Source organism: Saccostrea echinata, unplaced genomic scaffold (assembly GCF_033153115.1).
Source record: "Saccostrea echinata isolate AGI-Se365-2 ecotype Australia unplaced genomic scaffold, CSIRO_AGI_Sech_v1 ptg000016l, whole genome shotgun sequence".
NCBI lineage: Eukaryota > Metazoa > Mollusca > Bivalvia > Ostreida > Ostreidae > Saccostrea > Saccostrea echinata.
This window is the reverse complement of record NW_026889765.1, coordinates 5,897,030-5,922,381: the sequence shown is the minus strand read 5'-3', so window position 1 is coordinate 5,922,381 and position 25,352 is coordinate 5,897,030.

Here is a 25,352-nt window from a genome sequence, read left to right as displayed (position 1 = left end):
CTAGTTTAACTGTGGTTTTTGATTGATTAATGGTAGTTTAACGTCCAGTGCACTTACGATTACTAAATCCTTAACTGTTATTTATTTTGTAATTTAGATATTTTAACTTAATTGTTACTTGTTCATCTTTATTTGTTATTTCTTGTTTCTTAATATTCACTACCTTGACATTAGTAATAAATTCAAAGGCAAAATATTTCTACGTACAAGATGAAGACTACGAAAAGACTCAGAAAAGAAGAATGGAATATTTTGCCCTCGAATTTATTTCTAATGACAAGATAAAATATAAGTTATGTTCATGACTTCAATCATTATGCATACTGGAAGCTACAAATAAGAATTTAGTAATAACTATTAAGTAACAAAAAATAACAAATAAGAATGAACAAATAACAACTAAGTTTTAAGAACTTAGAAACAAGGTATAATAACAGATAAGAATTAATCAAACTACAATTCATCAATCAAAAACGATAGTTAAACTAGGACTCAACATATTCTAATATTGAATTTTAGTCAAAATACATTTTCTCCATAGCTACATTACACTTAGTTGTAACCAGCAACAAAAAGTCATAACAAATAAGTCACAACAAATAAGTTATAACAAATAAGTCATAACAAATTAGTCAATGTCCCTCCAGGGCTTCCGTACTGAAGGGACATTGACTTACTTCTTAGGTGTTTTGACTTAGTTCTAATGACTTAATTGTTATTTTTTGTTATTTTACATTTGTTATCACACGATTATTTAACCCCAAACGTGGCGTACAAGATGGAGGCTACGTGTAGATTCAGAAAAGAAAGGAGTATTTTGCCTTTGAATGTTATCTCAACGACAAGACAAAAAGTAGTTATGTTCATGTGTTCAATCATTATGCACACTGGAAGTTGCAAAAATGAAATAAGGGAAAACTATTAAGAAACAAAAAATGGCAAATAAGAATGAACAAATAACAATTAAGTTATAACAATTCAGTGACAAGATATAACAAATAAGAATTAAGTAATCACAACTGTACTGGACATTAAACTACACTTAATTAATTTAAAAAAAAACATAATTAAGCTAGGACTAAACATATCATTTTCAAAGAAACGTAAGTCAAGATACACGTTCTCCAAAGCTACGTTACACTTAGTCATAATCAGAAATAAAAAGTCATAACAAATAAGTCACAACAAATAAGCTATAACAAATAAGTCATAACAAGTAAGTCAATGTCCCTCCAGGGCTTCCGTAATATATGCTTATAAGTAACCGTATCCGTATACGTATCGAAGCACGATAGGCATCTCGATCCCGATGTCTCAACTATATAAAATTTCCATCATTATTTATTTGCAGTTTGAATTATTAACAATTGAATTTAAAAGAAAACTTTTATAATTAATTTCACTTTGTAGTAAGTTTTTATTTTTTCCAAAATTGATTGGGGTGTCCAGCAGCTTCATACATTTTAAATTAGAAAAAAATATCATGATATCTCATTTCCCAATGAATGGGTCTGCTTTTAAATCATTAAAACGTTTATGCTCCCCTCTTTCTCTCAATCTCTCTCTCTCGATACCAGGACATTTATTGTTTCATTTTCTTATTTACCTTAAGCATTACATAGCATTCCAGTTGCCCCCCCCCCCTCCAATCCCCACTCTCCAAACATTGCCAAATTCTCTACGTTGTAAACAATCCTTGTGTAATCAGTGTAAAAATTCCTCAGTATTTGTCAACTTGTTAAAGACAAAGACTCTGTCCAATGAAGGATAATTGAAATCTCAGTAAACTTAAGTATATCTAACTCTGACAAGCATGTAATGTATAAAGACAAATAAGCTTCTTATAAATCTATGTGTAAGCTGGTTGGCAGCAATAGCTGTATATGATATGAATGAAAGGAGTTTTGTATTAAGCAGCAATTGCGCAAGTCTGACAAACCCGCACATGAATGTGATATAAGTCAGTCATGATTTAATAATTTTATTATTGCATATGCACTTTTATTGTGATCAGGGTCCTTTAAGCTATTTTCTTCATTTCCTCGCAGATGTCATAACTTGCATTTATTTTATGTGTAAATGATCTTAGTTGTCTGTGAAATGACCACTGTTTATGGAGTGAAAGGAAGTGCGGTTCAAACATTGAATCATTTATTTATCAAAGCTGATAAGCATGTGTACAAGGGTTCATCCAAAAGAATGTCAAAACTGGTATATTATCTTAAAAATTTTCAATATTAACAAACAAAATATGACATACTAATACCCCTATCTATTTAAATTTTTGTCTCAAAATTTCGTTGGATTTCAGACAGTTTTTAAAGGATATCCGATCCTCATATAGGAACGATAACTCTTAAATCTATTTTTTTTTAATTTTAAAAGTCTTAAAATGAAGTTTGAAACTGAAATATTTTCTTGCAACAATTTTCATTTTATGCATCTCAAAATGATTTAGTTCTTTCAAGTCTTAGAGATGATATTATAAAAAAAAGTTGACATTGTACCCACAAAAGTACAAAAATAAATTCATTTTAAGAGAAATCAAATTGCCTCTAATCTAGCATTAGATCCCGATGCTTATTAGCATGATATAAAATTAGAAGTGATCTTGGATGTCTTGCAATAATACCACAAACTTATTACACTATGTACAAGTAATATATAACATTTGAAGTACATAGAACAACTAAAATACTGTATAAATATGCAAAACATGCAGTTTTCTCCAAATGCCTAGATACCTATCATTTTGAATCCAAAAATATATTTGTTGATCAGTTTCCAACTAGAACATCCATAGCGGGTGCTTTTATTTGCATTCAATGAAAATATATCTGAGATTTGATAATTTTCCCTATATAATATGTTTAACTTTACTGATGAACTTTGAAGAAATACCTTGGGTAAATACACGTTATTCTGTGATATCCAAGAAATTTGTATGAGCATTTTCAATTACTAAAAAGCTGATTTTCAGAATCCGAGGATCGGACTACCTTAAATATTAAGATAAACACAAAGTTAGATTTTGTGTATCTCCGTATGGCAAAAATGTTACCGACGTCGTTATGACGTTACTTATCGGAACTCATTCTCAGTCCACCCGCATATCTTTAAATTAATCTCTTACGTGCTTCTTTTCAACACTCTTTACTGCCATTTTCCTAGAAGAAACTGCCCTGTTTTAATTTTTAGTATTAAAATTATTTAAACTTTGAACTGTGGCCAGATGTTTTAAATTCTAATCATATTCCTTGTTGCGTAAATCTTATAAATCATCAGAATTGTTGAAAACTTACAATTAGGACAGATTTTATAGCAGCTGTGACATTACTTTTGGTTCAACCCTCGTTTATACATGTATAACCCTTATGTATATAATGCACAATCAGGATTCGAGTCCTATACTAATTTAATTATACAACACACGAGATTAATCAGTACCAGTTCGTTAAAAAACTTATTCAATACTATTATAGATACTCTAGTCTACAAATTAGAGCAAGTTATTTATGAATTTGTGTTAGCGTTGACATGCCTAAAATGTAATCAACAAGCAATGTACTGACAATTTTTAGCAATATTTTAAACTATGCATTTCATTCTCAAAGGAACATTTTTTTATGCATATGATTGATTGATTCTTGTTCGAGAATTTGGCATTCATATAGAGACATCACTGTATCAGTGAAGGGCTATACTTGGTACTCAGGGCCATTAAGCAGTAAGTCTAACGCCTGCTGTGATACGGTATCTCGGTTTTTAAGGTCCCAACCGGAAGACCTGTGACTTTTACTTCAAGTGCGTCGCGCTCGGCGAAGGAGCAGTCACTATCTATGTTTACGTCTTAGGTTTAACGATAACGCCCTACCGCTAGGCTACTGTGACCGATACACATGTATTTGAAAATTAGAGGTTTAATTTCTTTTTTAGAAAATTCGATAAAGCATATACTTGGAAAGTTCCCCCTACTACATGTATCATGCTAAAATTGTGTTATGAAAATTTATCATGAAGTAATTTTTAGGTCATGATAAGTTATTATATTTATTGAAAAATATAAATATTCAATATGTTTGTAGTTTTTCATCCGAGTTACTCCCAAAATTCAGTTTTGAAGCATACACTGTGTATGTGCTTTCACGATTTTATTTTGCCGAGAGAACTTTAACGTTACTGTGCATGGTACAAAGAACCTTAATGTTTAGAAATTGTACGAACAACCTATAAAACGTGGATTTATGTATAATGTTTACACAGAAGAAAAAAGGTAGTTGAGTGCAATTTATAAAAACTGCAAAAAATACAACACTTATGTTTTGTTGATCATGCGATTTTCTCCATTATCTCTCCATTGTTTTCTTCTTTTTTTTCATGGTGGCATTTTTTTTTTTTTTTGTCAAGCGAGATTTCTGTATGAAAACAGAATCGCTATAAAGGATCAAATGATTCTGTCTGTCATAACAAGAGGCCCAAGGGCCTTAACGGTCACCTAAGTATAATACAACAATTTTAGAGGATCCATAGAGTATAAAATGAACTGAAAGGTGAAGCTGTGTTGCCCAAAGGCAAGAAAACTAGGATGATCAGGATCAACAAAATAATTAGTCTAGCATTCTTTAACAGTTCATAAATTAGGTTCTAATCTGTTTCCCATTTATCACCATCACCATACAGTATATTAACAAACCATCAGTGCTTCTGTACTATTTTAATTCCTTGTTGAAAACTCTTACATTGTCCTCTCTTGGTCTTTGATGAACATTTAATATGACAAGTTTTTTTTTGTCTCAGTTTTATATATCTATTACTTACAAGTCTAACTGATCATTAAAACTGCTTAACACTAAGAAGCAGACAGGATTATTTAATAGAATTAATGCATTTTCACTATATTATCAAAAGCCCCACCCTTACGCCGCACATCTGACCCAGGGCTCATGCAATTCATTACTCTGGAAGAAGCACTCTTGCTCATCATAATTATACACATAGCTTCTTTGCTTTTTAACCAGAAGCAGAAAGGAATATTTTCAAAAAAATTTGCTTTTTCACTATATAATCAATAAAGCCCCCCCCCCTTTTTCACTAGAGCTTTTGACCCTGGGGCCATGAAATTCACAATTTTGGAAGAAGCATCCTTGCGTATCATAACAATGTACTTAGTTTGTTGTATCATAACAACGTACTTACATGTAGTTTGTTTAAATAATACCCAGGGGCAGAGAAGAAGATTTTCAAAGAAATAAATCACCTTCACTCTAGGATCTATATAGCCCCGCCCTAGCACAAAAACCCCTGTCTCTGGGGCCATGAATTTCACAATTTCGGATAAGGCACTCTTGCTCATCATAACTATGTATTAGTTTATTTAATACCCAGGAGCAGAGAAGAAGATTTTCAAAGAAATAATGCATTTTCACTATATAATCAATAGAGCCCCACCTTAACACCAGAACCCCTGACCCAGGGGCCATGAATTTCACAATTTTGGTTAAGGCATCATTGCTTGTCATAATCATGCACTTACAATGTAGTTTGTTTAAATAATACCCAGGAGAAGAGAAGAAGAATTTCAAAGAAATAATGCACTTTCACTCTATGATCAACCGTTCACGGTAGCTCAGTCGGTATAGCGCTCGCTTCGTTATCGGGAGGTCGTGAGTTCGAATCTCGGCCGCGACTGACCTAAGTCGATAAAAAATGTGTAGCAACTGTTCCTTCGCCATGCGCTCGGCGTTTTGAAGTGAAAGTTGCGGGTCCTTCGGATGAGACCTTAAAAACCGAGGCCCCGTGTCACGGCAGGCGTTGGCACGATAAAGATCCCTTAATGCTCAATGGCCCTGAGTGCCGAGTAAAGGTCAAAATTTGAAGCCCTTCACCGGTATATGGTGACGTCTCTATATGAGTGAAAAATTCTCGAATGGGACGTAAAACAACATACAATCAATCAATCACTCTATGATCTATATAGCCCCGCCCTAGTACTACAACCCCTGACCCTGGGGCCATGAATTTCACAATTTAGGTAGAGGGTCAAATGCTTATTACGATCATGCCAACAGTTTGACTGCTTGATGTCCAGGAGTAAAGAAGAAGATTTTTAAAGATTGCATCAATTTTAGTGGTTTTAGCCCCACACCTTGGGTCGCAGGGGAGCAGGGACCATGAAATTCACAATTTTTGTTCCTCTTCAACCAAGGATGCTATATGCCAAAATTGGTTGAAACTGGTTGAGCGGTTCTAGAGAAGAAGTTGAAAATGTTAAAGCACGACAGACGACACACGACGACGGACAAAAACGGATAGCAATAGGTCATCTGAGTGACTCAGGTGACCTAAAAAGCTATTTCTAATCAATTCTAAAATTAACATACACGCATCTTATAATTTCAGATCATGGGTCATATCCAAACTTGCTGGGAGTTTAAACTTGCCATATATCAGGACTCCCTTGAACAAAAGAACTTACTGACTATAAGACCAAAACTTCAGATTGCAAACAATTTTCTATTTTATATTGATATGAAAATTGTCTGAATTTCAAAATTTTGAAGATCTTAAAAGGGAAAATTAAAGATATGTTTTAATCCTAGAAATTTTAAACTGAATCATTATTATTGCAAGATTTTAAATCAACATTAATTTTTTTATCTTAGTCGTATTTAAGTTCTTTTGTATAACGGGCAAAGATTCGGAGCCATCACTTGAAGCAAGCATGCAAACTAGAGTGCAGTGTATTCTAGCATAAGCCTAATATCATCATTTATTCTATGTTTGAACCCAAGTTGTGCTTCTTGCTATAAGATTGCCTAAAGACCTAGAGACATTAAAGCATCGATAAGCCTACTTTAAATCATGCAAAAAATGTTATTTGGTCTTGTCGTTATGTTATTATTATATGTCCAACTAGCAGTTTTAAGATTTAACACATTTTATATTACGTCAAACAATCTGTCGTTTTTTGGAAAATATTTCGGAGTTTATTTATTGGGCGAGGTGAAGCAAAAGCAATCCGTACTTGGTCCATCAGAATGATTATACCTGCTAATAAGAAAAAAAAATCATGCAGAGAAAGTGAACGTAAAAAATACTACAAAAAATAGTCTTACTCATCAATATTATCTTTTCTTAACAATGTGGTAGCATTCAACAAAATGCCTAAATTAAATTTTGATTTACAATATTTAATATAAATCAAAGATTTTTTTTAAAATTTTAAACGTGAAAAGAAGAAAAACACTGGCTGTGGCCTTCAACTCGACATTCAGATATATCGACGACGTATTGTCAAGTAACAATGGTTATACCCATACTTATGTCGATACGATATATCCCGGTGAGCTTGAAAGTAAAGATATCACAGAGTCTGACATATCTGTTCCATATTTAAATATTTTACCAGAAATAGACGTTAATGGTAATCTTACAACCAAGCTTTATGATAAACGTGACGATTTAATTTTTCAATCGTCAACTTCCCTTGTCTATGCAGCAATATACCTTCATCACCTTCATTCGGGGTTTATATCTCTCAGTTGATTCGATATGCATTTACCTATGAGCTACTTCGAAAACGAGGTAAGTTATTAACAAACAAGCTGATGAATATCAGCAAGTGCGTTTAAACTCGTCATATCGTAAGTTCTACGGTCGATACAATGACCTTGTCAGCAAATACAATTTATCATTAAGTCAAAAACTGACTGACGTTTTTCATACTTATTGTTAGGCTATTATTTACACACTGAATTGTCGACGGATTTTTTCGTTATTTTCCGATCATGACAAGGAGCACATGGTGAGTGTGACTGGTCGGCAGGGGATGCTCACTCCTCCATGGCATCTGGTCCCACCTCTGATGTTTTAAAGGTCCGTGTTTGCTCTGCTTCAAAGTTGAATTGTTTAATGGACCTTTGAGTTTGAATACTGTTCGTTATCTCCGTACATTTCATACATAATCTATAAATCCTAGGTATGAACAATGTCGACCTGTTTCAATATTCAGCGTATGATTTGATAACCTAAATTTTGTTAATACACTGTAGTTCTCTAAATTTTTTGTCAATAGGTTTTGTTAAATATGATTGCAAATACCCTTTGGAGAAATTGAAATACTTTCTGTTATATTTTGCTTTCAAACGTCTAAAAGTCGTTGTTATATAATGTTATAAGCTCTATCATTTGAATGGTTTTCTGTTCAAAGTTGACCTAGTCCTACAAAAGACAGTTCTTTTTAAATTTGTAAAATCCATTTGTCATTTTCGTAATACCATATTTTCATAACAAGACTTACGAAGGCAATTTTGTATTGTTCTTAATTTGACGCAATATTTAAATATTCTTAGTTTCATTACAATATTCTTACAAAAATATAAATGTAACTTTTTGTACATCAGAACATCTGTGAAAAATCCGTATTTCAGATCCATAAAGAAAAACAATATATACATAAGTGTCAAAAATGAACATAAAGTTTCTACATTAAATTCATACCTCATTAATCTACTTGAAATAGCAAACATAGCTTTTCTACCTTGTTAGTGCAGTGACAAACCTAGAAAAAGACGCTTATTTTTCGAGTTTAATGCATCGACATACCCTACGGCTGAAAGTTATATTCTATAGAAGAGACCATCCCTTCTCATGCATTTTCGCTCGATCGTAGAGTTTTCTCAAGTCAAACTTTTTTTTAAACTGCGATTAAAAGTAATTGGGAGGTAGTATATTTTGTCTGCCGATATTATTCTTCACAATTTAATATTTGAACTGCATAAAAAAGTAACTCTATGTACGTGACAGGATACCTATCCTTGTAAAGTGAAGTAGTAGCGAACAGTATAGAGAAATTACAGCTCTAACAAATACATATCGTAAAAAAATTAAACAATGCTTTCTCTGTCCCTTTTCATGGAATAGCTACTTTATCATCAATATATGAACAAGTCCAAAATCTTTCTGCTTCTAAATCCTCAGAACCGAGTATATAACATGCAGAATCTACGAGTTAAGGCTTATTCGAAATCTCGACACATTATCATAACCTTTCGAAACATAGTCAAGAATCAGTACTATTCTTTTTGGCAATTTGTATGAGGGAGACGAAAAATGTCGAGATCTTTTGCACTCTGTTGGCTACTGTCTTGTGGCAGCAGGCGTGATCCTTAAAAGAACTCCGCCAAATGCGCTGAGCATACATCTATATAAAACTGCTCTCAAATTCATAAAGTTGTTTAACGAATCTATAATTATAAACAAAACAAAAAACGCAAATATTATGCTTTTACGTGCATGTCGTTTTAAGATGATTAATAGGCTTCAGGAACAGAAAATAATTTTTTTTTAGAATTCAAAATATTCAAAATTATTGATGTTAAATGTTTAAATAAAAATATTACTTCAGAGCAATTAAACTCGAAACTATGTCATATATTTCGTATTTTGGGTGTTGGGGTGAAAGGGAGGAGGTTATTGTCCTTTTTTTATCTCCTTATTACTGTTTATACATGTACATATACCTGTTTTAATAATGCCTGATTGCACTTTATGAACAAAAAACGTGCACTTCAGCACGGAATTAAATCAACAAAATTTACGGACAGACAGACGGACATTAAAGTGTAAATTTTAATGTAATATCAGTTCACTTTGTGATCCTTTAGAAACATTTTTGAAGAAAAAAGAGGGTAAATGAATGAAGATTAAAAAATTTTACCATGATTACTCTAGTTGTGTACTTTTTGGGGGAAATATGGAAGGTATTTCATTCTCCAAATCTAAGGAGAAAAAATTCAAAGAATTATCCACTTTTCTAAAACTGTGACATGATATTAAGTCTCCTCCAACGAAAAAAAAAATGTTTCTATCATCTGTCCTTAACATCTGTAAATCAATATAGAGGCAGTTATCTTATATAAAACCAACCTCGAAATGATTTACATATAGTGAAAATAATGTTGGTGATAATGTTTCCCCTAGCATTAGACCAATGTTGTTGTGGAAGTTATCACTAAGATAACTGTTGTATTTACATATGTATCACAACTTTTAACATTATTGTATAGAGATTAAATTATCTTTAACGTTTTTCCTTGGATGCCTACCTGGTAAATGAAAAAATAATTCTGCCATAATTTTATTCTATCAACAGAATCAAAGGTTTTTTTGGAAGTCTTCAAAAGAACATTTTTTTTCTTAGCAGAAAGTTCTTATTTATAAGCGATTGCGGAACAAAAATAGCATCAGTAGTTGACAATCCCTTAAGTAACCTGAACTGTGCATCAGTCAATATATCATAAGATGTTTCCATTCTAGTATCCTATTATTATGAACACTTGTAAATAATTTACCAAAACTAACAATAGATATACCACTATAGCTATTTACATCTTTTTGTCCCTTTTTTAAACAATGGAGTAATGAAACATTTTGACCATGATTCAGGGTAAAAACCGGAGATTAAAATATTGTTAAAAAGTTTATGCAAGCGTGAGAGCAATTCATCGCGGCATTTCATGAACAATTCGTTACCAATTCATTCTTCACCACAATTTTTATTTGTTTTTAACTTTTTTATTGCTGTACATATTTCTTCGAAACTGAACTCTGAATCCAACTCATCCTACGCCACTTCCAATTAACATTCTTTTCTGAGGCTATCGCCTGTGTTAGAACCATGAATTTTACATTGAGTAAAGAAATCTTCAACATGGTTAGTCTTTTTTGTTTTGAAAAGTTTAAACCATTGTTTTGGATTCTGTCTTCAAAAAATATGTAAATCGCCCTCATAACGTTTGCCCTGTCGTTTAAGTTTATTTCCATTTTTTACGAGTTGATGGTATCAACTCATGTTATCTGATTTGTAAGGGATTCCCCAGTGTATCGAAACTAATCACATTTTCATTTGAGTATTTTGCGTACATGTCCTTGTATAATATTGGTTTATTTACAGTTTTCATAATCTACAGAACAAGAATATGTTTCCTGATGTGCTTTGAAGTGTTTATAAACATAAATATTTGTTATAAGTTTTATTGGAATTTGTGTCTATCCGCGAGAGAAAATAGTGTTAGGGACATGCGGTCAACTAAAGTGACATGTCGTGCAAAGAAAGTTTTGTTTTATAAATCAATAAATGTTTTATATGATAAGAAGTATTTTGAATACAGATTTTTAAAGAAAATTCACAAAATTGAACATTGTACAAACCAGGTTATTTTTACAAGATTGACGTGCTGGTGGTATATGAATAAACTAATTCTTGCGCTGTTATGCTAATGAACATAGCAGTCTTCCCGCGTTAGTATGAATCGTTCAATACAGAGAACACTGCCTACGTTTGTAAACAAAACGTAGAAGTTTGCAGTTGAAAAGGTCGAAGTAAATCAACTACTTATCTCAAACTCAGCTGTATCAGTTGAAAAACCAATTTTGAAATTATAGTTTTTATTTCTTGTGCAAGCAATAAAAGATTTCGATTGCTTCAAGGGTTAAATTTTTTCAGCAGCGGACAACTTTGTGCTCCAATTTTTCCCCCGTTAAAAACACTGTTGAGAATTCCTGTCTTCCACAATCTAGATCCTTTTCACAGCAAGCGTTAAATACAGCAATGGTCATTTAACGCGCCTGTGATTCTTATCTCATTAATTGTCGGCACTTCACTGGAAAGTGGTTAGCTTTAATATGTCCAGCTGTGTCTTGCTATCAGATGCTGGCCATGTGATAAAGTGAATTAATAGTACTGAAGGCAATACATAAAAACAAAAACAAAAAAATTAAGTGGGGTGTTATTGATAAATTAAATGTGAAATGCATATTTATAAATGTGAAGAGATCAAGAAATCAAATTAAATCAAGAGTAGATAGATCGTGTAACTAAATAGTCAATATCAAGCCATTGTAATGAATTCAAACTCTTCAGGCGAAAAGCCGAAAGAATTGAAATAATAAACGTGCATACACATATCAATGTAAGTCAAGTAATTGAATTTCAAGAAAGAAATGATATATAAAATGTGCATATCAATTAAAGTCAAGTAGTTATATTTCAAGAGTGACTAAACCAAACGAAATGACATATAAAGTGCTCGTTTCAGTTAAAAGTCAAGAAGTTGAATTTCAAAAGAATTAAAATATTTATTGTGCATATCATTGATCATAAAACACAGGGGGTTGAATTTCAAGAGTGGCTAAATCAAGAGAATTGAAATATCATATGTTCATGTAAATTTTGAAAGACAAGACGTTGAATTTCAATAGTTTTTTGTTTGTATGTTGTTTAAGTCCCTCTCGAGAATTTTTCACTCATATGGAGACGCCACCACTTGCCGATGGAGAGCTGCAAATTGTGTCCTATACTCGGAACTTACGGCCATTGAGCAGTGAGGGATCTTTTTCGTGCCAGCACCTACTGCGACACGGGACCTCGGTTTATACGGTCTCATCCGAAGGACCGGTCTCCACGTCCCACCGTGGGATTCGAACCCGCAACGTAAGGATCAACTCCTTACTTCGCGACTCTAGTGCAGACGCTCTAACCACTGCGCCACGCGGGCGAAGAATTTCAAGAGTAACTAATTCAAGAAAATTGATTTATGTAATATACATATAAATGAAAGTAAAAGATATAAATTTTAAGACTGGCTTATTCACGAGAATTGGAACATATTGATGTGCATTAAAAATGTCAAATTGTTTGTCAATTTATGAAAGCATTGAAAATGAGCTTGTTCATGAAATAATTCAATTTGCGCTATTTGTAAATAATAATTGTACTGCAGTCCTTGTAATACTATTGTAGGTCCGGCCTATTAGTTTGAGATATGTGTTTTTAAAGCTTTTTCTTGTTTTTGTCTATTTAGGAGTTGTTTTAGTTCTGTAATATTATTTTACAACAGTTTGCCATTTTTCCCTATTTGAAATTTCTAGTCACTTGATTTATGATATTTCTTTCAAATGATATCGAATGCCCAAAAACTGTTCTCGGTAGTTTTGATGATGATAGTCTGTGCTCTGTGACCATTTCAATGATGGTATCCTTTAATATTTTGTAAAAATACAAATTACTTTAAATGCAAGGTACATTGTCATTTTACGAAAAATCCCAAAACTAACTAGTATTATTTGTTTCCTTTGTTTAAAGGTTCGAATTGTGATAAATTATTAAACATGTACATTCCAGCAGATATTAAAAAAAATAAATGAATACACGTGTTAAAAATACATGATGGAAAAGGTGTAGATAAAATGATAGAATTTTATTTCTCAAAGAAAATAAAAAGGAAAGATTTTAAAGTGATAGTCTTCATCATTGCACATAATATCACATAATCCAAATATGGATTAGAGACCTCAACTCATTTAAACGTTATATAATCAATACCATCAACTCGTAGTAGTACTTTCAGTACTTTGATATTTGTAAGTCAATTTGGCGTCTGAAAGAACTTCTCTATTTTCTGGTATTTTATTTGCATTAAACTCATTTAATTTTGTTTATACGCATTAAAAAAATGCTTACATACATTCATCATTGAATCATTGAACCACGGCTTATCTCGAAGTTTTTAGATAGCTTTGTGTTTATGCCTTGATAGGGTTTAGTTTCGCGTACATCACAGAAAGGGGGTATGCAAGAGTTTAATAACTCACAAAAGCTATCTACACAAGAATTAGCATTCATGATAGAAGTAAAATCTACGTCTACGATACTTTGAAGCTCGTGTTTGTTATTGTTCAAACACTCTTTAAAAAGGCTGGAATTTTCGTCCTTCCACTGAACTGACCTTGCAGTCACTCTACCGTAACAATTGAATACTACATGGAAGTTATTCTGAATGGCCAAATTTCGCAATGAAACACTAAAGAAAACGGGTGAATGATCAGATTGATTGATTGATTCGAGAATTTTTCACTCATATAGAGACGTCGCCGTATACCGGTAAAGGGCTTCAAATTTAGAACTTTACTCGGTACTAAGGGCCATTGAGCAGTGAGGGATCATTATCGTGCCATCGACTGCCGTGACACGGGGTCTCGTTTTTTAATGTCTCATCCGAAGAACCCGCTATTTTCACTTCAAAGTGCCGAGCGCTTGGCGAAAGAACAGTTGCTGCCTATTTTTTAATCGACTTAGGTCAGTCGCGGCCGGGATTCGAACTCACGGCCTTTCGATCACGGAGCGAGCGCTCTACCGACTGAGCTACAGTGACGGCGGGTGAATGACCAGCAAAGATTGCAAAATTACCTGATCTGAACTTACTTATACTGGATAATTGGTTATTTTCAGTCATTAAATAATCAATCAAACTAAAACCTCTTTTACTATAAAAACTTTAGTTACCTGATTCGTCACCAATTATATATTCTGGCGTTAACAATTCGAAAGTCATTCCATTTACAAAAAGCTAAAAGTTGTCTATTATCCATTTCAGAACCATTATCCAATCTGAGTCCTTTTCTTAAGTGCCTTGTGACATACAGAATTTCTGATCCTTTTTGAACACAGATCAAACTATTGTTTGTCATAAGCGAAAGTGATACATTTTTCAGGGATGCATAATTTTGCGAACTATTGAATGGGATTTCTCCATACTTCTTTTCAAGTGGAGAATTCAATACTATTGAGGGACAGACATGATCAGACATGATACTATATAGTTTCTTTGCAAATTCAATTCTTACAATGTCCGAAACTCATAATATTTCTAAGGAAGTACTATTAAGAATCCTTTGGGTTTTTTTTTTCCCAAATGTACAGGCATATTACTGAAGTAGATTTTCAAGGTTTGTTCTTAAATTGGTCAGAGGTATCCTTTATTCTTTGCTACTGAAAATGAAAAATGACCTATGTTCTTCATTTAACCCAAGAATTATACATTACAGGTTGTATGTAATCCAAAGTAACATTTAAAGCTTTAAAATGATAAGATTTTTTTAAAAAGAAAAATATCAAAACCACTTTAATTAAATAGAGCCGTATCTTACAAGGTTGAATTTACCCAACCTATCTCGATTTTAGATGGCTAATTAATGCTAGTGAATTTGAATGTTTATGCTAATATGTATGTATGAATTAACACTGATTTGACTCACAGGCCTTTGGAATATTTTAATTTGACTGACAAAATTGGGAGTATAAAGAGTATTTTTATACCCCCCCCCCCTACTTTTGTCAATGGAATTAAAGCAATCTAAACGCATGTGATTTGCTTTTATTCCAAATTTGAGGATGGAGCATATACTTTTTATTCTTTAGGGCATTGAACCATAAAGATTATAATCAATCATTTAAGCACCTGTTGCACTCTTGTGATGAATATTATCTGGTCACGAATCAGGGCTTAACTGATTTCTGATCTTAACAAGAATGAGTCTTTCCGTCGTTGCATTCTGTAATATATGTAATTTGTCTAGAGTGTTAGAACTATTGTACTTTTTTCGTGATCCTGGAATTACCTAATGTATAAGCATAATAATTGAAGACGATCTATTTTTATGCATACAAAGGATTGAAATTATTGTGTTTTTTATCCTGTGCATAATATTACATGTAATTTTGCTATTTCTGAAGCAAATTGGTAGATAAGTATTTCATCATTTTCACATTTGTCTGGTGCATATAAATTTGCTGATAAACCGCCTTTGGTCATTTCCTTGAGAGAGGAGTAATTTGAACCTTGCTGCTACCTGACTTTTGTAGTAGTCAGAAGGAAAACCGTGCTACCACTTTCCATTGCAAAAAAAACCCTCTAGTAAGTAGATGATACACGCTGTGTATATTTTTCTTTCAAAGTTTCGAATTTAACAAGTTCTTTATATCGATTGCTTGAAATAAATAATGTTAAAATAAAATGATAAACTATACAAATAAATCACAAAAATTTAAACTTATTCAAAGAAATTCATTTCTATCAAATTCTAACGTAAAGATAAATCAATAGTAAAGACGTGTATTGAAAGAAAAAATAGAAATTTTACAAGATACGTTATTACACTTTTAGTTTGTTGTCATCTTATTAACACTTACATAATAATTAAAATGTGCCACCCACAGATAATAGCAAGGATCGGTCAGTGACATTCATTAATGCAGCTTTAGATTAAATAGCTTACCGGAGGTACATGGAAATGCTAAGTTTTCTGATTAATGTTTGTCTATATTGCTTGTCCATAATCTTTTTTTCAATTCTCTTCCAACAATTTCGTTAATTTCAACCGATTTTAAAACAGAGCATGCATATATACATTGTATACAGCATTTGGAAGATCATTTTTTATGGCAGATTTTGTAAAATGTCAAATAATAAAAAAATATACGATGCATTTTTTCTTCCTATAATTTATATCTAGATCTTCGATCTTTTACTTTTTCTACTTTGTGTGTTTGTTGTTATACTTTTTGTCACAATATACATTTTCTGTTATTATGTCACAGGCCTGTAGCAAAACTTTCAAAGTGGGGGGCCAACTTCCCAAAAAATCTGACAAGCAAAAGAAAAAAGGCTCGACCTTACAACAAAAACTATGTGTGTGTGTGAAGGTGGGTGGGTGGGGGAGCATCTTAAGAAAAAATTACTATAGCAAAATACTTAACTCAGAAAAAAGTGGGGGCGCCCCCCTACCCACCTCCCCGCGTTCTACGGACCGGTGTCAAATAGGAATTTTTCTTTTTCAATTTATAGCAATCGAGTTATGGCGATCTTTTATTGTACCTCATATACATGTACACCCAATTGGTATATGAAGCAGCATTCCCCTCAAAAAGCCTAATGAGGATGTTCAGATTTGTATTTTGAAGAGGGGGAGGGCCGTTCCCCTAACAATGTGACGATACATATTATTTTATAAGAGTGAAATTAGGTTGGATAATCCCTCCCCCCCCCCCCCCAAAAAAAAAAAAAAAAAAAAAAAACAGTTCTAACTTAAATGAAAGTTTCTTTTGTTTTCTATGATCATGGTATTAGGGGCATTATTAAACATTAACATAATTTTTAGGGTGTAAAAACTCTTGAAATCTTCTCAGCATCACTGGTACAAGATACATGTACCACAGATGATAACAGTCCCGGCTGACATAGATTCAAATGTTCGAATCCAAAGGTGTGGTCACTAAGGTGATCAACGTTTACCTAAGAATACTAAGGAATTGAATTTTTTTTTTTTTTTTTTTTTTTTTTTTTTTTTTTGAGTAACCAAACTTTGACAGTAAAAGATAAGAAATACTGAAAGTGCAGGACAGGCTAAATTACAACCTAATTTATCACAGAAAACACTATTACTGCAAAAAGCGCGACGGTTGCAGCCCCCTCCCCCATACTATGCTACTATGCGTGATGTTTTTTTTTTAAACTCTGGCACTTCTTAATTTCTTATCTAATTTCACAGTATTCATAGTTACAAATTTCTAGTTCATACCACCGTTCATGGAAAAAAAAAAAAGCCTACATCCTCGCTGGTTTTTTTTTTTTTTTTTTTTTTTTTTTTTTTTTTTTTTTTTTTTGCTTCTATAATACATGTACGTAATTGTATTTTTCACGATTTTTCACATATCATATATGTATATGAATAGGTGTTATATCGTACACGTATAAAATAATTATTCTTTTAACTCTTTATGATCAAAACACTTGCAACTTTTTCCAAGTTGTGTACAGACCAAGATATACACCTACTTATGAGCAGGCGTAGATTAAAGCTTAAGTTTAGCATCGACTAGGTCTCCGCCTTTTTGTGAAACGCAACTTAGTCCAATTTTCGGGTTAAGTCACTGATTTAGTCCGGACTAAGCCTACACCTGGTCGTAGGCCTTTTTGAGAAACGGGGTCCTGGTGTTTGTTATACTGGTGAAAAAATCATCTGTATGTTGGGGTATATAAATCTTTGTAATAATCCCACCTATTCCTCCTCTTTGGTTATTACGGCACGATTATAAATAAATAATACATTTTTATTAGCTCCTTCGGTCTCAGGCTTCCGGGGGAAAGTAATTTTCCAACAGTGAATAGTTGTTTTTAATGAAATATCTAAATTTAAACGTACTTTAAAAGTCATTGCTGTGACATTTTTTTTAAAATTAGTTTTCTCCATCATTTTTTTTAAATTATAATTATTATTTTATATGATTAAAAAAATTTTAATTAAAAATAAAAATTGATACAATGAATATATGCAATTTAAGTGTTACTTAAAACATCTACGTATTGTATTGTAATTTTGACGAATTTTGCGATCTTCTAAATTAAAAAAAAAACAACTTTATTTTCAAACCCTCCCTATTGGAAAGGTTACTTGTACAAGAAGGATAATATTGTTAAAACATGTACAGGTATGTCTCCGCTAATTTTTCTTGGTTTATTTTTTTAAACGACAACACTATTCAGAACTCACGCATAACAATCGCACAAAAGGACGAAAAGAAATCGCTATTTTACATTTGTATTAATCTAATCAGTTAAATCAATAGCATGGATTTTTTTTATTAATTTATTTATCTATTTATCTATTTATTTATTTTTTTTATTTTTTGAAAGTAGTAAAGTCACGAGAATATGGTCAACGATTAGAATCTGGTGTTTCAATTTATGGGAGATATATCCATCTCCGCATGTACATGTAGTTTCAGAGTTCCAGGTAGGCAATTACATACAAGCAATATTAAAACATTAAACCTAGGTCTCATCATTGTTATAATCCCTTAAAGATTTGTTCCCATACAAATCTAAACAAAAAAGTCTAACATTTCTAATGTTTTACTGCGCGGTCATAAAAAAAGTCGATGTTTGACCGCTGATTGAGATATTGGACCTGTAGATGAGATGTTGGACCGCTTACGGTCACACAATTTGCATTCGTTGGTGTTCGACAGTGACGGATAATATAACATTAGTTTACATCACGGAAGACAGCATAAGATACATGCATGTCAAAAAGAATTAAAAATTAAAAGGTATAACAAAATATTTAAAGATTGTGTTCTCGGGCAAAATCCGTTTTGTCGACCCTCAGGCAAACAGTTTGGTTCTTGGGTCCAAAAAAGCGCATGTTGCCTTTGAACCCAGACAATAAATGTTTATTGTCATAATTATGTCATTTGCGCAACTGTATATAATTGCTATTATATATTCCAAAAAAAGGAATCAATATTTTAAATAAAATCAAAAAAAAAAATTTTGAAACATAAATTATATATTTGTAGTAAATATCAAAGTATATATATATATATATATATATATATATATATATATATATATATATATATATATATATATATATATATATATATATATATATATATATATATATATATATATTTCTTTTTATCCAAATTCTCTCATCATGAAAATTAACCTTGGGTATGTTGAGTAAAGAATACGCCTGGATCTACTCTCTCTCTCTCTCTCTCTCTCTCTCTCTCTCTCTCTCTCTCTCTCTCTCTGCCAGGTCTGGTTCATGTATAATACGATTTCTCTTTAGAAATTTTAAGATTTTCACCATGGGAAATTGAATTTATTTATTTCATTTCAGACATTATGGATACAAGATACATGGTCCTGATTTTGATTGTCTTCAATGCCTTCTATGGCTATTCAAATTGTGAGAACTTAGGAGTTATCCATGGGATACCACCGGTCCTCCTTCCTCGATTTCTTTCTGTAGCCAGGTCCTTGAAGACACTGAACAGTAAAAACAAGTGGACATTGTTCAGATATTTAAATTGGCGATCAATGTATGGGAAATAAAAAGAAATAAAAATTATTTATGAAAACATATTTCTATATTCTTTTGTTTTATACTGCTATTTTTATACTCATGTGATGTTCATTTTCAACATAGTGTAGATACATGTATTTAAAATTATAACAAAATTAATGTATCATGTAAAATGTGGTTGATATTAAGTTGACAGATGGAAGGAGTGAAAAGAAATTTACCGCGAAAACAACCCCCGCCCATTGAACCTGAATTATTTCACCATTACATTATTTTAGTAGACCAATTTGAAGTGTTGAAGTATAACAAAAGCTAGTTGACCTCATTTTCGTAGGTAATAAACACTATTTTTCGCATTATATCGCAAAAATTTCCTGAATAAATGACAAACATTGGCATATAACACGAATATATATATATATATATATATATATATATATATATATATATATATATATATATATATATATATATATATATATATATATATATATATTAACTTACAGTGGTAAAATGGGGAAGGTAAATATACAATACCAACCAGACCCAACCTGACACCAAAGCAGTCACAGAAAGCAGTCCCTGGGACTGCTTTGGGACCGCTCTGGGACTGCTGTGGGACTGCTCTGGGACCGCTGTGGGACTGCTCTGGGACCGCTCTGGGACTGCTGTGGGACTGCTCTAGAAAGCAGACCCAGCAGTCCCAGCAGTCCCTGGGACTGCTTTCTGGGACTGCTTTGTTCACTCATGCGTGAAAAAGGTTTTGAGTGACATGATAGCTCCACCCCTTGTGTATTCTGAATTTGCAGCTCCTTGTTGTTGTTTTGTTTACTTTCTGCAGAGAGGTGTTTAAGATAAAAGCAAATATAAAAAAAAGTATTGATTTCTTACAAAAATGAAATAAATAGTGATAGTTATACATGTAATTACTAAATGTCTTCAGAGGGCTGTAAATTTACACAATTGTTGTCTAGAATTAAGAAAATAAAAGTAGTTAAAAAGGGAAGTCAGGGGATGATTTTTATCCCTTAAATTAAACTTCAATACAGGTGTTTGAAAAAAAAATATCTAGGCCTATTTAATAAATTAATGCTGTCAAATTACATATGTACTCAAAGTTTGCATTAGCACTATTTAAAAAAAACAAAAAACAAACAAACTTGTCATTTCAGTAAGATACATGTATTCAGAGGAACGTACTGTACTGGATTTTTTTTCTTAATTGAAAAAGCTAATACCATGCTTAAAAAAGAGCACTCCATGCTATTTTTTACCACCCTCAAATAAAACCTAATAATTTATTTAATGACCATGAAATAAAATTATTCCACTATTCTACTGTCACATGAACAATGTGAACAATTATTCCGGGATTTAGTTATGAATTAGTTTTTAATTTATAAACAAGTCATTAAAAGAGTACATTTATTTAAAAAATTAACATTTGAAAATATCGGGAATTGTGACTTGTTTCTTATTTCTTTTGTTTGTGTTTACCTGGCAGGTTAATACAGTAGGATTGTATAAAATGGTATCAACACCTGAGGTTTCAATCGCCTTTGGGCATAATTAGCAGAAAGTCAATGCATGTTATTTGGGTATCAGTGTTACACATCACTGAACACGCTGGTCAACATTGACACTAATTTCAATCTATGTCATGCAAAAAATCTTAGTTTCAATAATTGTGTATAAATTTATTTCGGGATTAATTAATTTTGAACATAATCTGAGGGTTCCATTTGCGTGATTTACAGATGTACACTCGAACATTTATATAATAAAACACTTAAAACTGAGAATCTAAAGATAAATAAATTGGGAAGTCATTGAAAATAATCATGACTGAAATATAATACTCGGCAATGTTTAACAAAGAATTTTTCAAAAGCTCCAATACTTAAGAAAAATGCATTCAGAGTATAGTATGGGAATCGGCCTTGCTCTATAATTATCATTATCTATTTAAAACAAATTCTGGTATAAAATAAACAATTCAAGTTTAATTTTCTATATAAAAAAAACCAATATCAATCACAAAAAATGAAGAAATTGGTTTATTTTGGTTAAAAATTAATATACCAAATAATTGTGTTTAAATATTCATGCTATTAATAGGTGTGAACGTCTTCATTCAATAATTATAAATTGTTTCTATACGCGTACTGTGATTTTCTTAGCAGTTCAGAAATGACTGTCGCGTAAAAATTGTAAATATTTGTTGATACTACTCAGAAAGAACTGCTCATCAATTTCAACTGCCTTTTATATAGTTACATTGTTTATTGGTAATCTCATTCTGAGTAAGCTCCGCCCATTAAATTAATTAACCCCGCCCACTGGGACTGCTGGGACTGCTTTCTGGGACTGCTGGGACTGCTTTCTGGGACCGCTGGGACTGCTGGGACCGCTGTGGGACTGCTCTAGGACCGCTGTGGGACTGCTCTGGGACCGCTTTGGGACTGCTCTGGGACTGCTTTGTGTCAGGTTGGGTCTGGTTGGTACTGTAGGTAGTAAATATATGTACTGTATGTGTATAGTATAACTTTTTGCTTTTGCGTGTGTCATACATCTATTATCATATTAATAGAACATAAATGGATCTACTGCGGTGTTAAACTTGTTCAGTCTTTTAAGTAAAGTTCAGGGTCCGCAAAAAATCTAAGGGTAAAATGACTTTGGGAAGGTGCAATCTTATACAGCGAAGTTTTTATGGGGGTGACACAAATTTAGCTTGTTGTTCATTTTCTTCCACACATGATCAACGTCACTTTTCGACTTGACTGACTTTTGACACCCTGATTACAAATCGACATTAACTGTGCATCTTTCATCTCTCTGAATCTTTTTTGGTATTTAAAACGAGTACTCTGGATGCATTTTTGAGGTTGCGCCGACTGGACATAGGTTTGCTTACAAAAACATTAATAATTCATCATAGAATAAAACTTATGATTTATGGTTTATTCTATGGATAGTAAAGATGATTCTAACTAAATATATTTAAATTTATTGCTGTACCTAAAGCGGTTTTATTTTTATGGCGCTAGTCCACGAACTTTTTAATAACCCCTCGTATAAAGAAGTAATGTTGACTTCATTGGATTGCACATGATATAGATTACCTGCAAATTTACACTTTGCTTTTCATGCAACACATTATGTCAGTAAGGTACATTCATACAAATAGATAATTTTTCATTTGTACCTAATCTCGGTGGAGATTCGACTCGGGTAGGTATTTTGCATTTATGTCTTCACCGAAATTTCACTCATTATGCACTATAGTCTGATCCACGACCGGAACGTCACCTCTTTTTGCAAAATATCTCAAAATTTATAAATACCTTGGCCTTCAACCTAGGTTCGATGGGTAGACTGATTTTTTTTCCAAACTCTGCATTTATACGAACTCTGAGGTCAACCAGTGTTTTCACACGGCTGCATATTCAAAGTATACGGGGATTTAACATGGTAAACTCGTCCATTAGCGTCTTGTATACTTGTATACTAATGAGGTACATGTATTCTAACAAGGAGTAGTCGTTCTTTCCTAAGCTAATTTCCGAAAAATCTGAGATATTTAAAGTGTTTATATTAATAATGTAAGTATTTCTTTTAATTGAAATATATATATTAACGCTGTATAACGAGTTCTGTAATAAACTCCGAGAAAATAGTTCGAATCTAATACAGTAAAAGTTGTGGATACAGGTATTGACTGGTCATGATGAATCGAAAATGCGTTTTGGAAAACGTAAGTTGTTATATTCTAATTTCTTTCTGTTGTTGTTTAACTTCCTAGTGTACAAATGGTAAGAATATGCCAAAACGCGTGGTATTGGATATTTGACATCTAACTATGTTATACCCTCGTCAGCATGTTGAGAGAAAAAAAACGTAAAAAGGTACTTTTATGGTTATAATGATTCAATCTGCTGATTAAACAATCAGGAAAAAACATTAAAATAACACCAAGATTACATAAAGAAAATAACAGCTGGTCAGTGGTAATTTTTTAAACATTCTTTTCAATGTACAGTATGGGTGAATTACAATCTACATGATCTAAAATGCATTTTTTTTTTACATTTATGTGTAACTTGTCAATACCCTTGGGAATCAATTAAAGTTTTCTATATCATGTATATATAACACATCTTTTTGGCATATTATTTTTAAAAAATATTGAAAATGTGTATTTTTTACAGGTTCTATGTCTAAAATATCCCTTTCTCCTAAAGCTTTGTCAATTTTACAGGACCGAGTTCTAAGGGTCATTTATGTACAGGTATTGATGAATAGGTCAACCATCTAGGTAGATGAATATACAGAAACACAAACATGTCCTGACTTTGCAGTTTTAATAAAAACGTAGGCAGCAGAGGGAAAAGGCAAAAAAAAAAAAAAAAAAAGAACATGTCATGTCTATATAATTTTATCAGTATAAAAGTTAAGATAAAACTGAATCATTTATTCTGAAGATAGACATTTAAAATAAAATGACATCAGAAGCAATTTTCTATTTACTGTCGTGTGCCACATTCAGTGTTCCAAATTGCTGTGTTGTGTTTCTCAGGCAGCAGCTTCATTTTGTCTCTTAGGTCCCATACTGTTCAAATGTGGACTTACATTGTAATTTGAAAAATCTGTTTCCCAGAGGTTCTCATCTGAGTACTTCTTAGAAGTAAGAAGAGTAGCAGATTAGAAATCCGTGGCTAAAGCAAAAATGATTGACATACCGGTAATAAACCAGTCAGACTATTATTATTATCCTGTCTTTTTTAGTTTTTAAAATATTGAACAATCAGAATGAAACTTTTATCCTTAGCACACCATGTCCACGTTTTACATTTTTTTTTAATCTCTCAAGAGTATTTTTTGTCCCTCTGTATCCTTAGTGTTTACATTTTTCTCTTTCAATTAGGACTGACAAGAGATTTTGACTCTAAAATTTACACGTCATTTTTCTCTGTTCAAAACCTTCCAAAAAAATATTTTCAAGAAATATAATACATGTAACTTACACAATACACACACACACACACACAATGTAATGTATCCTGATACAAAAACTTTATATATACTTGTATATCATTATACATAATATTTTAAGCTAAGTCATTTTTTTTTTAGTTTTATCCTCCTATTGCCCAGTCCTAACTATTTGAAAGACGAAACATTGATCAAAGAAATGTAATAATAAAAAAACAAAGAATACTTGATAATTTAATGCCTTTATTAATTAATATGTATTCTTTGGGATTGAATCTGAAATTGAAAATTGACCATGTACATGCATTTTTAATATGTAATCAATTCATGTTAACATTTAATGCAAGTTCAAGTATAATCATTTGAATTTTCATTTTTCTTTTAAATTTCAATTTGCACAGACTTAAGGTTTTTTCAAGTAACCAGAATCTTTATGATGGATTAATGGATTAAAATTTGTTTCGTCATCATCTTTTTTTCAGACCCAAATTATTGGTTGAACGAAAGATTACCTGATATTCTGCTCTTGGATTGATCATTGGATGAGCCAGACAACACCATTTCCACAGAAGTTTTAGTGGACAGAAACATAAACACTCCATCTCAGTCTTTATCCGTGACCTGTTTCTCACTATGGATTCTGA